Source organism: Olea europaea, unplaced genomic scaffold (genome assembly GCF_002742605.1).
Source record: "Olea europaea var. sylvestris unplaced genomic scaffold, O_europaea_v1 scaffold859, whole genome shotgun sequence".
NCBI classification, from domain to species: domain Eukaryota; kingdom Viridiplantae; phylum Streptophyta; class Magnoliopsida; order Lamiales; family Oleaceae; genus Olea; species Olea europaea.
This window is the reverse complement of record NW_019267042.1, coordinates 64,169-80,262: the sequence shown is the minus strand read 5'-3', so window position 1 is coordinate 80,262 and position 16,094 is coordinate 64,169.

Sequence of the window (16,094 nt, the reverse complement as noted above, 5' to 3'; positions counted from 1 at the left end):
AGTGCAGAGTTGGTAAAATAACCATATGGAGTCATATATTGTGGAAACACATTCACACAAGTACATACTAGGTTAAAATCAACTGGGAACTTTCTCACGATTTTAAAAATAACTTTAGATACGTTGAAATAGTTAATAAAAATATGACATGCTAAGAAAATGACTCAACTAAACCGAATTAACTTTAAAAGATCTGATTATAAAATCCACCTTATTCTAAAAATTATGTTGTCAAACCAAATGTACGAAATAACTAATTTTCTAATTTAATATAAATTTAATAAATATAAATTTCTAAAAAATAAGTTTTTATCTACTCACCAAGTTGTAGATTGATCGTGACTTCAATCTTCTCATCACATTCTCACATTCAAATACCAAGTATGACATCTCTCACTCATCCCAAGTAATCATATCTCATCACTAAAGTGCTTTAAGCATTTTTTTCCCAACCATTAGAAATGATAATTCACTAATAAGCACTTGGAGGATTTTATTTTCAATGTAAGGTCATAATCTGTAGAGGGAAAAAAAAAAACTTTCATAATTGATTGAATATTTAAAGCACTAATCAAACACGTTTGAAAACTTGGTGAAATAGTCAAGACATTTAACAACAAATTTAAATGCATGAAATGAAACATCAAATTATTCTTTTAATTGTTGAATGATATGAAACCATTTTTTTTTTAACTTTTCATTTCAATTTATTCAAATTTCTAACATGTGTGAGATTTATACATGGAATTATATAAACACACACACACACACACACACACATATATACAGTAAAAAAAATCCTTTTAAAATGCCAAAAGACTTTACATTTATTTCTCATATAAAATACATTGAAATGAAACCTAAACAATTATTCTCTTAAATATTCAATGAAGGGCTACCAAATTTTTTTTTAAAGGCCAATTGGATTTTACATTTCATTTCTTCCAAGTCATTTATACCCTCCATCTATACATATACATAACATTGTTTTGCCCCTTTTCTATAGCCTAAGGCACTTTGAATTTGAAATTTTTCTAAAGAGGAGGCAAAGAGTACGCTGAATTTTTACATATTGAACCTAAAATGGTATTCAAACTTCAAGCATTAAGGTAGGGGTGATCTCGGCACTTGTGTAAGTGGTTTAAGAATTATTTGTTTTTATTTTGCATCAAACTTATTGTTGTGTCACTCATGAAGGAGACACAGTTTGGTGGCTCAAATAAGATAAAGAGGTTGAAGGTGACACTATTATTGTGTTACTCATGAAGGAAGCACCCTTTGATGGCTCAAAATAAGAGAAAGAAATTGACGGTGACACGAATAATCAAAGTTTGCATTTCTGTAAACATGTATGTATTTTATCATTTACTCTAGTGTCTTCCTACTGAGTATTATTCATATCACACTCACTATAATCTCACAGGTTGATTTGAGGCATGGTGGCATTTGGCATAGTGGCAAGTGCTTGGCAATCTGAAAAGCTTTCAATTTTCTAGTAAAATTTCTAATTTATGTCAACGTATTATGAATAATTAGATGGTACGTTTAAAGACGTTTATGTTTCGTTCAATTTTATAGGCTATTTATGTCAACCATAATTTGGAAACGTTGGTATGGTCATATGACCGAAGTTTATTCACTGCAGATTATACTTCCAGATTCTGTCTTTCATTTGAAAATGATATAATTTGGGCTACGTTGTATATTTTAGAGTGAAATCAGTGGCGTTTGAAAGGTATACGAGTTTTCTAATATTAGCCTTTAGAATTTCCTTAAAACATTATCTATAGAAAAAGTTATGTCCATTTTGGTAAACTACGTCGTTTCAAATCCGGGTTTTCTGTCCAGCAGGTTCGAGCAATATTTTCATGCTTCAATCCTTATCATCAAGCCCCCAACTTTTTATATGTGGTACATATATGAATACTTTAGTCCTTGTAAAAATTTCATAAATTTTAACAAACATTTGCTAGACCAAATATATTTTTCTTTTGCTGTTGTTCAATCCGAAATTACTGAATCGCCTCCAAATATTTTCCAAAACAAAATTTCGCCATAATTTTATAAGTTTATATGAATAACTACTTCCCATTATATTTTTATATATTTTCAAAACCCAAAAACTTTCTAATTTACAAATTTCTTTGGTTAACATCAAAGGGGTCGAATTAAAGAAAGATTGATTATTTTGAACGCTTTGGGTTCCGAGAATTCGGGGCGTTACATATCACTAATAGCATATCCACCTTTGTATAAGTTATTTCAACATTTAATCCCCAGTATTTAATAATTAATTTGGTTTTCATGCTAAAAAATCCAAGAAAATCAAAAGATTACCAAAAATAGCACTGTATTTTCAGCATATAGAATCTGGCACCAAATTCTGTATATTGAAAACTATCACCAAAATCATTGACAGAAATGGCACTTTCTGGGCAGAATTTCAATGTAGCACCAAGCATGAATTTTGCCTGAAAATTAATTAAAAAATTACCAAAATCCAACCTCAACTCCATATCTCATTGTAATACCTTATAAATCAAGTGTTTTATATCATATACACAATAAATATAAAGATTTAGGCTTTATTTTACAAACCCATTTCATATTACTTTAACATATATTCAACTCCAATATCTATTCTCTCCCCCCAAATCTTTCAAGTTAAGCCACTAATTACAAACCTAAATTTAACAATATTAAATAACAATGAGTTTTCTTACCTCTTGGAATAGAATAGAAGAAATGAAGAACCTTGTACTTGAGTCCATATTTCATATTCTTCAATAATCTCTTTTTCCTTTTCTTTTCCCCCCTTTTTTCTTATTTTCTTCCCCCTTTTCTTTCTCTTTCTCTTCTTTGCTTTTCTCTACCTCCTCCTTGATTCTTCTCTCTTTCTCTCAGCTTCTCTGCCCGTTTCTGTTTGTGTATCTATCTCCGAATGAAAAAAATGGCTATTTGTGTAATATTTAGTGGCAAAAACTCGTAATTGCTAAACAAGTCCTCCAAATTTCATATAAAACCACATTAAATCTTATCATTGAATACTATATAAGTAGATCACCAAAATTAAATTTTATCCATCTTCAACCCTTAAGTATTTTTAATTGTAAAATAAACCCTAATAAAATAATTTATTTTATTTTAGTCCTTATTTGACTAAAACTTTGACAAGTCAACTATTGATTTTGACTAATTAGGATGAGTTGTTACAACATTATCTCCTTAAAAAAATTTCGTCCACAAAATTCAATCAACTAGAATTCAAAACAGATAAAGATATGAAGCACACGTAATCAATGAATTCTCCAACAATCTTTAACCAGACACAATTTCATTATTTCATATCTTGCATCTTATTTGGCTTTTTTCTAGATTAAGCTCTCTTTAACTTCACCAGTAATCTTAAAGTACTAGGTAAATCTGACATTTACTTACTAATCCTTTGAAATAGACCATACATTCCTAAAATACCAAATAAACCTATTGTAAAATCCATCATCAAACTATTGTACCCAAGTTTGAAATAACATCTCAAAGACTAATATATGATATTCTCAACTTTTCATTTTACCAGTTCTTAGAAAATTCAGTTATTTCCCAATCTAAGGTTCAAGATACTACATTGCATGTCCTCCAAATCTTCACATTATATCATGATTTAAATTATTCGATTATCAAAGTCTTTCTCTGTAGTAAATGACTTGATAACTTTCTTTTGTATCTTTCATCCCAATAAACAAGTCTTTGGAATATGCTAATATCATATATATAACATCGATTATCGTCATTTGTATCTATTTCTTATATGTCACCTCCACGATAAATAAATGATTATTCAAGTTTCCTTTAATTAAGAAACTATAGTTGATAACCCCTCTTTTGAACTTGTTTTCATAGTGTCTGAGGTTTTATTAAAAGAAACTGCACAATGAAATTTAGTTATATAACTCCCTACGACTAAGCCAAAGAAGTATATTCAAACTCCAGCATATAAATGAAAATCTATATAAAATTTTATGAATCTACCTCATGAACTGACTTTGGAATAATGGAGATTGGCAATGTAAGTCCAAAGATGCTATGGCTTTGGCTTTGGGGTTTGAGATCGACCTTTGGAAGGCTATCTTTGCAGGAATAATGGAGATTGGCATAACTTCTTTGGACTTACATACCTTGACGTCCTTCTTTATTTCTTTCTTGTCATCGCTCGGTAAGTAACTCTCATGCTTTGCAATATAGAGCTCCAGATCATGAGCACGCGTTGCCGACTCTTTGAAGGGGTAAAGATTATAGAGTAATCCCCAATACATGCCTTATACACAGATGTCGATGGAAGATGCTTTGCTTATTCATTTTTTATTGTTGAGCACGATGTTCCTCCAATGTTTGATATACTCTACAACAGGCTCTTCCTTGCTCTGTTTCATTTGAGCAAGTTCTAGAAGGCTGAATGTTTGCCTGGTACTATAGAAGTGTGTTAGAGATTCTCGCTCGAATTGATCCCATCAATCATCTGACCGAGTAGACAAGTCCGTATACCATTCAAATGTAACACCTTTTCAGGAGCATACGAACTGCTTCACCATGGTATTAATGTAAGTGCTTGCATTGTTAAACGTCTCAATGAAGTGAGCAACATGTTGCCTCGATTTTTCCTTCCTATCAAAACACTGGAATTTTGGAGGTTGGTAACCAAATGACATATTCATTTATTTGATTCGACGACTATGGGGCTTTGCATATACCAATGAGGATTGCAATGATCGCCATACTAGGCATGAATGTTGTCTATGATCATATGTTGAAGTTTTTGGACGGATAAAGAGCCAACAAAAAGTTAAGTGGTGTCACACAGCACGTTTTAAACAATCAATCGATCATGCATATCTTGCTTCTACTTGCATTTTTGGATTTCTTGATCTTTAGTTTTGGAAGATCTTACATTTTCTTTATTTTCTTCAACCATCGGATTTTACAACTCTAGCCTTTGCATGAGTGCAGCAATCTGTGCAACTTTGTCTTCTAATGACTTCGTTAATTTTTCAATGGCTAAAGTCATTCGTTGGATTTGGTCATCTGAGCCCAGTGTTGTTTTCGTAACCATCATTAGCTCGAGTGATTCTTCAGATGAAGTATAATCTCCCCATCTCTATAGAAAAGTGGCATGATAGGATCAAGATAACGATCTGCCACTGGAGACAGAACCAGAATAAGAGCTTTTTGCCAAACTCCTGGTCTTTTCTATCAAACAAGAGTTTGGCTTCTTGGAAGTAATTTTTATTTTACCTTTGTTGGATAACTTCTTTAGTGGTGGGATCAGTTGAGGTTTTTCAATTTTTGTTTGGGCATGGTCATATGGAAGAGTTCGATAAGGGTCTCTTCAAGTTGAGCCATAATTTTTTTTTTGCCTTTTCGGTTGCCATTATTGATAAAAGTGGTTGAAACTTGAAAATTTTTTAAATCAAAAGATGAGAGGACAAGAAGGTCCCATTGGGTATGCTAAGAAATTTGTACTACAAATTTAGTGTATAAAAATATAGAAATAGTTACTAATTGTATTTTTGAGAAATACAAGTGGACATTAATCTTTTTGTAATTTCGAAATTGCAAAATCCTCAGATTAATATTCTGAATGTTTGAAGACGAGGGTCACGTGGCTTGAATCCTGGACTTCGAGATTCGTTGAAAATTCGATTTGTTGAGAACTTCGCTTGTTTAGCACTTGGATTTCGGGGCTTAAATTTGCACTTCAGGACTTGTACTTGAATTTGATTTAACTTGAAGAAAAATTTAATCTTCTTGTACTTGGCTTGGACTTGCTTGATTTAAAGAAGATTTTGATGTTCTTGGTATCTGCCAGAATTAGGCTTTAGAGAGTTTTTTTCCCTTCATCCAGCTTTGGAATTTATTCAATACTTCGTGATTTTTCCTCTGCACTTTCATTTCTCCAATTTTACGAATGTTTGTCCTATTTATAGAGAAAATTCTTAACCAATTTGGTAATCATCCAATTATCTTTAATTAAAAAGAATAATTAAATAATTTTAATTTAGGAAAAAAAAAGGATGGGTTCTCAATAGACTTTAATTTAATAAATTTAATTGTGCTAATTGTTTAAATAGACCCAATCCATCATCATCATCATTTATCTATAGTTTGATCTATGGATCTTTTGTATTTTGATCTTTGGTTGAAGTAAGAGAATAATGGAACCAATGTTTGATCTTTGTAGGATGGTCTCTTGATCGAAATTAAGATATAACAAATAACACAAGCTGTTTGGAAATTTAGAGTATGAAGCTTTGATCTTTTGGTTGAATCAAGAAATCTTTGGATGTGTAATTAATCTTTAATAATATAACATCTAGAATGAAATAACGATTCAACATACATTGGGACGAACATATGCATGGGTATTTATGATATGAAGTGTTTGAGGTTGACGAGTATTGCTAATTAGCTTTAAAATCATGAACAGGAATTTTTCAGATTATATCACTGTTCGAGCACTAAATTGGTGCCTAGGGAGTAGTAAGCCCATCACTCAAGTGCCAGCCTTGCGTTTAGCAAGTAGCAATGTCCCTGCTTTGAGATCTCGAGCATGCTTTTACGCGTTTTGAATCAAGAAATCTTTGGATGTGTAATTAATCTTTAATAATATAACATCTAGAATGAAATAACGATTCAACATACATTGGGACAAACATATGCATGGGTATTTATGATATGAAGTGTTTGAGGTTGACGAGTATTGCTAATTAGCTTTAAAATCATGAACAAGAATTTTTCAGATTATATCACTGTTCGAGCACTAAATTGGTGCCTAGGGAGTAGTAAGCCCATCACTCAAGTGCCAGCCTTGCGTTTAGCAAGTAGCAATGTCCCTGCTTTGAGATCTCGAGCATGCTTTTACGCGTTCAGCGAGTGATTTTGTACTAACTTTTTCTCCTTGGTCCATATTTGACATTTTTTACTTCTTTACATATACTACCAATCCACAACTATTTCGATAAAGCCCCTTAAACAACCCCTTGGACAAACAGGGGATTGTGTGGCAGCCCCCAACTATTTTAACTTTAATTACAACTAAATAACGCATGATTTTGAACATGGGAATAGCCAATTACAATTAGGACCTAACAAACTCCCCCTTTGTTATTCCATGATAAAATCATTTATTTCAAAATTAAAATCAAAGCAACCTAACCAGTTCTTTGAAACACATGAAAAGCCAATTATAATTAGGACCTAACAAACTCCCCCTTTGTTATTCCATGATAAGATCATTTATTTCAAAATTAAAATCAAAGCAACCTAACCAGTTCTTTGAAACACATGAAAGCAACAATACAATGTGTAAAAACAAGCAAAAACTGACAATTAAACATATAACTAAGTTATATAAAATATCACAATTAAAATATATGTAACATCAAAGCATATAATAATAAATGAATCGACCTAACCAGTTCTTTGAAACACATGAAAAGCCAATTATAATTAGGACCTAACAAACTCCCCCTTTGTTATTCCATGATAAAATCATTTATTTCAAAATTAAAATCAAAGCAACCTAACCAGTTCTTTGAAACACATGAAAGCAACAGTACAATGTGTAAAAACAAGCAAAAACTGACAATTAAACATATAACTAAGTTATATAAAATATCACAATTAAAATATATGTAACATCAAAGCATATAATAATAAATGAATCAATTACTTAGAAATGAAACATAGAATATCAATATTAAAATTCCATCCAAACTATCTATGACTTCCTCTAAGTCAAATATCAAAATCAAATAACTACTCCCCCACTCATATGTTCCAAAATTCTCTGAAATAAATATCAATTTCCCCTTTTGTCATTGATAAAAAAGGGAAACAAGTAATATGATCATTAAAAACACATAGATGAATGATTGAAAAAAATGTACATGGACAAACTGTGTAAAACATGTGATGGGTGGACAAAAATATTCTTTTTCAGATAACTATTTTTCGTGGATTTTTAAATGTAACATAAAGTATTGAAAGTTCAAATCGCATGAACAGTTATTTGTTTACTTATACATGTATATTTTATAAATAGTGAACTTTTCCCACATAACTCATTTAAACCTATATGGAGTAAATTCTATACGAAATTCATGTGTGAAAAGACCCACTAAACTCAAGTAAGTCAATCTCAAAAACTTGAATCAATGATAAAGGACATAGAAATAGATCATTGATGAATGAATATATTCCTCAAATTATGAAAACCAAACACATTGCCACTTGGACCTTTAATCAAAAAGCTCATATTTAATTTTGTATAATTTTTCTTTCCCCTATCTTTGAGGATATATGATAAATTTTTTCATCTTATGTACATACTTTCCTTTAGTAATCTATCTAAATGACCCATATAACGAGTTTTAGGTTAATGAATTCCAAGTCAGATGACTATAGGGTACTAGGCTTTAAGATATGTAGAATCATAAATGCCACGAATAAAAGTATAAGATGTATTTTACAAGTTCTCTATGAAATTCAATCTTTTTAAGCTTAATAATCTTTTTCTTTTAGGGAATATACAAGATCTTAGGTCAACAAGTTAAATGTCATTCCATATTCAAAGTCAACTCACCACACCAATGACTGCTATTCTAAATATCATACACAAAGTTGAAACCCACTTGCAAGGGCTTAATGTGTGTAGTGTAGATGATACATGCAATAACTTATATAAATTACTCAAAATAAATTCTATATAAAGTTAATGAAAACTTTATTCACTATTCATGAATTTTACAAGCCCTTGATCACTAAATAACATATCTATCATTTTATAATCATTAAAAATCCTTTTTCCTTTTTCTCTTTTCACATTTTCTAATTTTATTTTTCATTCAAAAAATGAAAATGCAAAAAAGAAAAAAAAAAGAAAAAAAATCGAATGCATGCATGAATATTTAAATATTATGAATAATGAAGATGCATGTAACTAAACACTTAATTAACGTGGCATACATAAACTCTTGCCATGAAGAGCAAAACGAGCAATATCGCAATCAACACTTAATTAGATCCTGTTGTTATTACTAATCAAAAGTTATGGTATTTAGGTCTTATGCAACCTAAAACGCCACCGTTATAACAAGTGTGAATGAACCTAGGACTAAGTTTTGGTTGAAGAACCTTATGCTGTATGGATACTATAGGTCCTGGGCCTACTACTCTCTTAGACTTGACAGAGGCAAGTGTACTTTTGTTTTTAGAAGAGGAAACGATATGAGAATTCATTTTATTAAAGCCTAAACTTTTCCCATTCACTTTTATTTTTGGAAGAGGAAGCAATATGAGAATTTGTTTCATGAAAGCCTAATCCTTTCCTATTCATAGCTGGTTTATTCAAGCCCAACATGCTGTTAAGTTTTTAGGAACTACTTGAAAAAGATTGAAGTTGAGCACAAGATTTCTCAAGATCACTATTAAGAATCTTAACCTTAACTTCTGAGGACTCTTTTTTAATCCTTAACTCGTTCAATTTTCTATTAGACTCCTTAAGTTTTACTTCTAAACTTTCATTTTCTAGCTCAAGTTTATGCAATTTCTTAAAGGAAAAGCTATTAACATTTTCAGTTTAAGGTACTTCTCAAACAATTCATTGAAAGCCTCATAAATATCATGTTCATCTTCCGAATCTTCCTGTGAAGTGTCAACTTTCTCTGTCCTAATGTGACTTACAATTAACTGCAGATGTGAATGCCATATAATTTTTTCCTCATTAGGATTGCAATTTTCTCTTTTATGATCGAAGCTAGACTCACCATCAATTAGACTAGCATTCTAGCCTTACCTAAGGCTTTCTCATAACTTGGGTACTCAGATTTAAAATGACCAAAACCCTAGTACTTATGACACCTCATAGACCTCTTCCAAGCATCAGTGTTCTCTTTTTTTATTCTTTCCTGGATGTACTATATTAACCTTTAAACTTATCAGGAAGTCTTTTATTGTACGTAAGGAACTTCTTAAAATTCTTAACAAGATAGCCAAGCTCTTCATCCTTAGGTTTGTCATCATCAGTGGTGTTACAATCTGTTTTCCTAATCTCCCAATAAAATAATTTTGCATGTAAACTAAAAAATTTTTACTATTCTTTAACCACAAATTCGTCAAAAAATTACAATTATAAAATATATTCTTCCTAAAAATGGGACTCAAACAAACATCAAATCAATCAAATTCTTACTATACCAAGTTTCAAGTGGGTTACTTTGAATCAAAATATTTCATCAAAACTTAATGATTTTTGACAAATGATATATCATGTTTTTATCTTTTGAAGTAAAACATGAATATACTAAGGTCTCGTAAATTATGGAATGCATGTCCCACTCAAGAATGAGCTCAAAGTTACTCACGCAAAATCATTTTTTCCAACAAGTAAATCTTGAAGAACTAGTCTCTATTTGGCCTTCATTTTCTAAAACTCAATTTTTTACAAATTCATTTTCAATTTTATATTCTTTCAATAAAATATTTTTTCCCATAGATAATTTTTCTCGACCTTTTAACCACAAAATATATTATCAAAAAATATACATTGAACAAACTCTTAATATTTTCTTGCAAATATCTTGCCTTTTCAATTTTTGATACAACAATATTTTAGTTGTTCTGAAGTTCAACTGGGAAATCAATTTCATTTTATTGTTATTTTCGTTTATTTTTCCTTTTTTGTGGGGGTGTTTGGAATCACATGACTAAATTTGTAAAAAAATAAATATTTAAAATTATTATAATAGTCAGTGTTCTAAAATGCACACTTAAACTCGGACTTCAAGAAAATGCCTAGCATGTAGGCAAGGCAGTCAATTCTATATTGATTACAAAGGCACACTTGACAAAAAATGGCGCGCACCTTTTTGTTTGTTGAGTAGTGTTATTTTGTTTTTACGTCAACCCTACAAAAAGCCCAACCTTTATTAATTTTCACTCAATTTCATATTATTTCTTCTTATACTGTTCTGTCCTATTTTTGTTGTGGAGATACCACTGGTCCAAAAGGTCAATTATAAAAAACTCTAATTACATCAAATTCCCACCACAAACCTAACAACACTACCCATCGATACCATTACCATCATCTTCGTTGCCTACATCCATGAAGCTAAGTAGCTCATGACCTTTGGTGCGAGTCAGATTAGAGAAGTCTAGGCATACCCTTCACTACCATTGTGCTTTGCACAAAGATCGGGGTGGAAATCCACTTAGAGTAATGGGCCTTTCTAATGAATTCATTGGCTACAAGCTTGTTCCATTCTTCTTTCAACGTTACATATCATTCCGAGTTGAGGAGCCTTTGCTTTTCCTATAAGGATGGAGTTTAGGTTAAATCTTCATGGAGTGGCAATAAATTTTAGGATCAATACCGATCACGTCTTCGTGTTTCCACATAAAGAGATTCAAATCCCAATATAAAACCTCTTTGAGGGTAGCATTACATCCTGTAATAGATTTTTTCCAATCTAGAGAACTTTATCAACTAAAAAGCTTTCGAGTGCCTCTATCGAGGTTGCCTTGAGTCAGATTACTTGGGAAGTCTAACTCTTTTAATACCATCCTTATTTAGGGACGATGCCGACATCATTCGTTCTTTAAGGGCTTTGTCCAATTGTTCTTCCTTGAGTAGATGTATGTCATTTTCACATATGCCCCTTCTTTATGGGTTTCAGCCATTTCGATATCTTCCAACACCATGTTCACCTCATGGCTTATCGCCTTTCTCAGAGAATTTAGGTAGTGTTGGAATATAACCCCAGTTCTCTCAATTTCTATGCTCCCAAAATTATTATTGTTGAAGTTTTGTTTTGAGAAATACGCTGTAATTAGTATAAAACTTTTTCTCCTAGATGGTTGATACGTGTGCTTATGCTGACTGTCGGATGGTGTATTTGGCACTGTTGTTTTTGGGGGTTTTTCATTCCATTCGTTTTCCTAGCTCTCTGTGTTCTTGAGAGAAAAGGGAGAAAAGAGAAAAAAAATAAGGGAAAGGGGCTAGGGTTTGCTTTTTTCGTCTAATTCTACTTAAAATCAGAATAAGTGCTGCGTGATAGTGTAGACCTTCGGTTGTGTAATATTTTGAGTGAACATTATGAGAAACTGTATGATTTCTTTGTTGTTGGTTCTATTTTTGTTCAATAGGTTTTTGTGAAAATTTCTTAGTGAATCTTTGAAGATTTGTCACTGTAAATGAGAGATAAGTCTCTTGTTTAGTTTCTCTCTGAAACCTTTGTAACTTTTGTTGCCATTTTTGGACTGTTTTAGTACAACCGACTGTAGTCTTTTCTTGGATGCTCAAAGGGGAATGTAGGTGCTAGATTTAGTCACCGAAGCTCTGGGACTTAGGCCAAAATAATTCTTTGGTGTTCAACTTTAATTTTCTGCAATTTATTTTCTATTTGATCAAGTTATTCTTGTTTCTCGACACTTATATTGTGTGATCCTGGCTTTTCAATGGTATTAGAGCACTGGAATGAGGAACAAGTTACCTGGATCTTTGAAAAAAGAGGAAGATTTGCTTTAGATCTTGAAGTTTTTAGATATGCTTTTAAGCAAAACTAAAGAAAACGAGTTTATATAACCTGCTTGGTGAGATATTTAACTTTTGTAAAGTTTACCCTTTGAAGTTAGGTTTCTTGACCTTTCCCTTGATATACCATACACCATTGAAACCCCATTGAGACTAATCTTTGTCCAATGGCCCCCACGAGGCCCCCGAAATCTGAGATAAATCAAGTGCGGGTGTGTACTTAGAGAATCTTGCTTGGGAAATCAGTGAAACATAGTAGATTGATCTCTGTGTTGGTTTTCTTTTAGTGATTTTATCTACATGCTCTCTGTATTGCTGTTGACACTACTAAAGTTGATTGAATCTTGTTTTACCGTGTGTATCGCTATGATTTTAAGTGACACCAACTTATGTACTTTGACTCATTATAACTGTCTTCATACTCTATTGACATTTGTGTGTCAATTGCTTGTTAATACGGCCACTGCTAAATTTAAAGTTAGTCAATTCGATGGTAAAATTAATTTTAACATGTGGACTTAGAAAATGAGAGTCATTTTAATGCAAATGAGATGTGTTAAAGCTTTAGATGATATTTGGCCTACTAATTTTTCCCTTACTAAGAAAACTGAACTTGAAGAAGTTGCTTGGAGTACTATATTTTTGTACTTGACTAAAAATGTAATCAGAGCAGCTAGAGAAACCAAAACTGCTGTTGATCTTTGGGCCAAACTTCAGGCCAAAATGTGAGTAAAACTACTCCAAACAATTTTTTCTTTTAAAACAATTATTTTCTTTCAAAATGGATCCTTCAGTTGATTTGGATGAAAACTTGAATAGATTATAAAACTTACTCAAGACTTGGCCAAATGTGATGAAAAACTTTCAAAATATCAGTTAGGTGTAGTTCTGTTAAACTCCATTAGCGATATAAGGACATTAAGGTTGCCCTTGAATATGGTAGATATGAATTCACTAATGATATTATAATCAATGCTTTGAGAAAAAAGGCACAAGAAATCAAGGCTGAGTTAAATAACAGTCACATTGGAGTAAATTTTGCTGATGAGGGCTAAAAATTTTGGTAAATCTGAACATCATCCTAAGTTTTCAAAAGAAAATAAAAGGTAGACTGATAGGAATAAGACCAAGAACAATACCAAAGGCAAAAAAATATTATTACTGTGTTAAAATTGGCCATTCTACTAAAGATTATTTTAAAAAGAAAAATGAAACAAAAGAAAAAGATTTTGAAGATGGGAGTACAGCCTTAGTCCATAATAAAACCAAAACTGAAAATGGTTTAGTTTTTTTTAAGTGCTGAAAATAAATTAAGTGATTAGTGGATACTTGACTCTGGCTTGTTCCTTTCACACGTGTCCCAATAAAAAATGTTTTATTGATTTTGAAAAAACAAAAGGGAGACAGGTTGTAATGGCAAATGACTTTGCTTGGAAAATAAGTGGATTAGGGACTGTTAAACTGTTATTAGAAAATGAAAATATTTTGTTTCTGAAAGAAACCATTTATGTCCCAAATTTAAAAAAAGAACTTAGTGTCCTTAGGTATGATAGGTGATATGGAGTTTAACATAAACCTCGGGAAAGCACATGTCAAAATTCTTTGGGGGAATGATCTGAATATTTTTGCCCCCAAAGAGCCCAAGAGACATGGCATGTATTGTTTGAATGCTAAAGCTTTGCTAGGCCTGACTGTTTCAGCTATATTTTAAAACTTTATTTTGGCAAAATTGTGGCATGAAAGATATGCTCACATTGGTAAAAAACAGTTTGAATTTTTGCAATCAAAAGGTGCTTTTGGAAAATTAAATCTTGGTGATTTTGGTTCTTGTAAACAATGTATTATAGGAAAACAAGTTAAACTTCCCTTTCCATTTGGAATTCATAAATCTAAACAAAAACTTGAATATTTGCATGCTGATTTGTGGGGTCCTACTGCTTTGCCTACCTTATCTAGCTTGAAATATTATCTGTTGATAATTGATGATTTCTCAAGAAAAATTTGGGTGCCTTTTCTGAAGTCAAAAGATGAGACATTCTCCGTTTTTCTAGGGCTGGAAAACCCAAGTTGAAAATCAGACCGATCTTAAAATAAAAATTTTAAGAATTGATAATTGTTTACAATTCTGTAATCATGAATTCAATAATTTTGTAAAGAGCATGACATTTTGAGACAGAGAACTGTTACTTCCACACTACAACAAAATAGGATAGCTGAAAGAACAAACAGAACTTTGCTAAATAAAGTTAGATGTATGCTTTTGAGTTCTGGTTTGTCTAAAATATTCTGAGGTGAAAAAGTTAAGACTGTATTTTATTTGATTAATACGAGTCCTACAAGTGCCTATAATTTTGTTGTTCCTAAAGCTGTGTGATCAAATAACTCCGTAAATTATTCTTACCTGAAAGTTTTTGGCTGTGCTACATATTCTCATGAAAATATTGGCAAGTTAGAACCTATATTACTTAAATATGTTTTCTTGGGATATGATGAACATGTAAAAAGGGGTATAGATTGTGGGTTAAATCTGAAAAAGGTTGCAAGGTTATAATTAGAAAAGATGTCGTTTTTAAAGAATCATCGATGCCTTGCCTTGAAGGAAAAGAGAATGTTTTAATTGAAAAAGATGTTCAAATTGAGGTGGAGTCCTCTAGTAATAACTAGGATATTCCTGTGCCTACTACTGAGGATATTGAACATGAAGAAAATGATATTTTGCCTGAAACAAAACAAGAAATTGATCGTGTTGAACAATCTGATTCTGCAACTCTTTCCCTTGATGAGTATCAACTCACAAGAGATAGGGAGAGGAAGCAGATTAGACCATCCATTCCTTATTTGCTTATCAAGAACTTTCTGAAAATGAACCAAACTCTTATGATGATGTCATAAATTGTAAAGAAAGTGAAAATTGGAAAGCTGATACTTACTACTTAAAAATAAAACATGGGAGCTTGTTGAAAGGTCGAAAGGACAGAAACTTATAGACTATAAATGGATCTATAAAATAAAATAGGGAGAAGGTGAAAATAATATTATTAGATATAAGGCTAGACTTGTGGCAAAATGTTTTACTCAAAAAAAGTGTATTCGTTACACTGAAATATTTTCTCCTGTTATGAAATATACTACTATTAGATGTTTACTTGCTTTTGTTGCTTAATTTAAATGGGAACTTGATCAATTGGATGTTAAAATTGCTTTCCTGTATGGTGAACTTGATGAAATTATTTGCATGAGATAGCCTTTGGTTTTGAAAATGGTAATCCTGAAAATACCATTTGTCTGTTAGAGAAATTTTTGTATGGCTTAAAGCAAGCCCCTAGATAATGGTACAAAAGGTTTGATGCTTTTGCTTTGAAATTGAGCTTCAAAAGAAGTCAATATGACACTTGTTTGTACTACAAAGATAATGAAATAGCCAAAACAAGAATCGAAGGCACAAATGAAGATGTTGAAAGATCAAGGACCAACTTGCTGAAAATTTAAAGTATTGGGAGAAGAT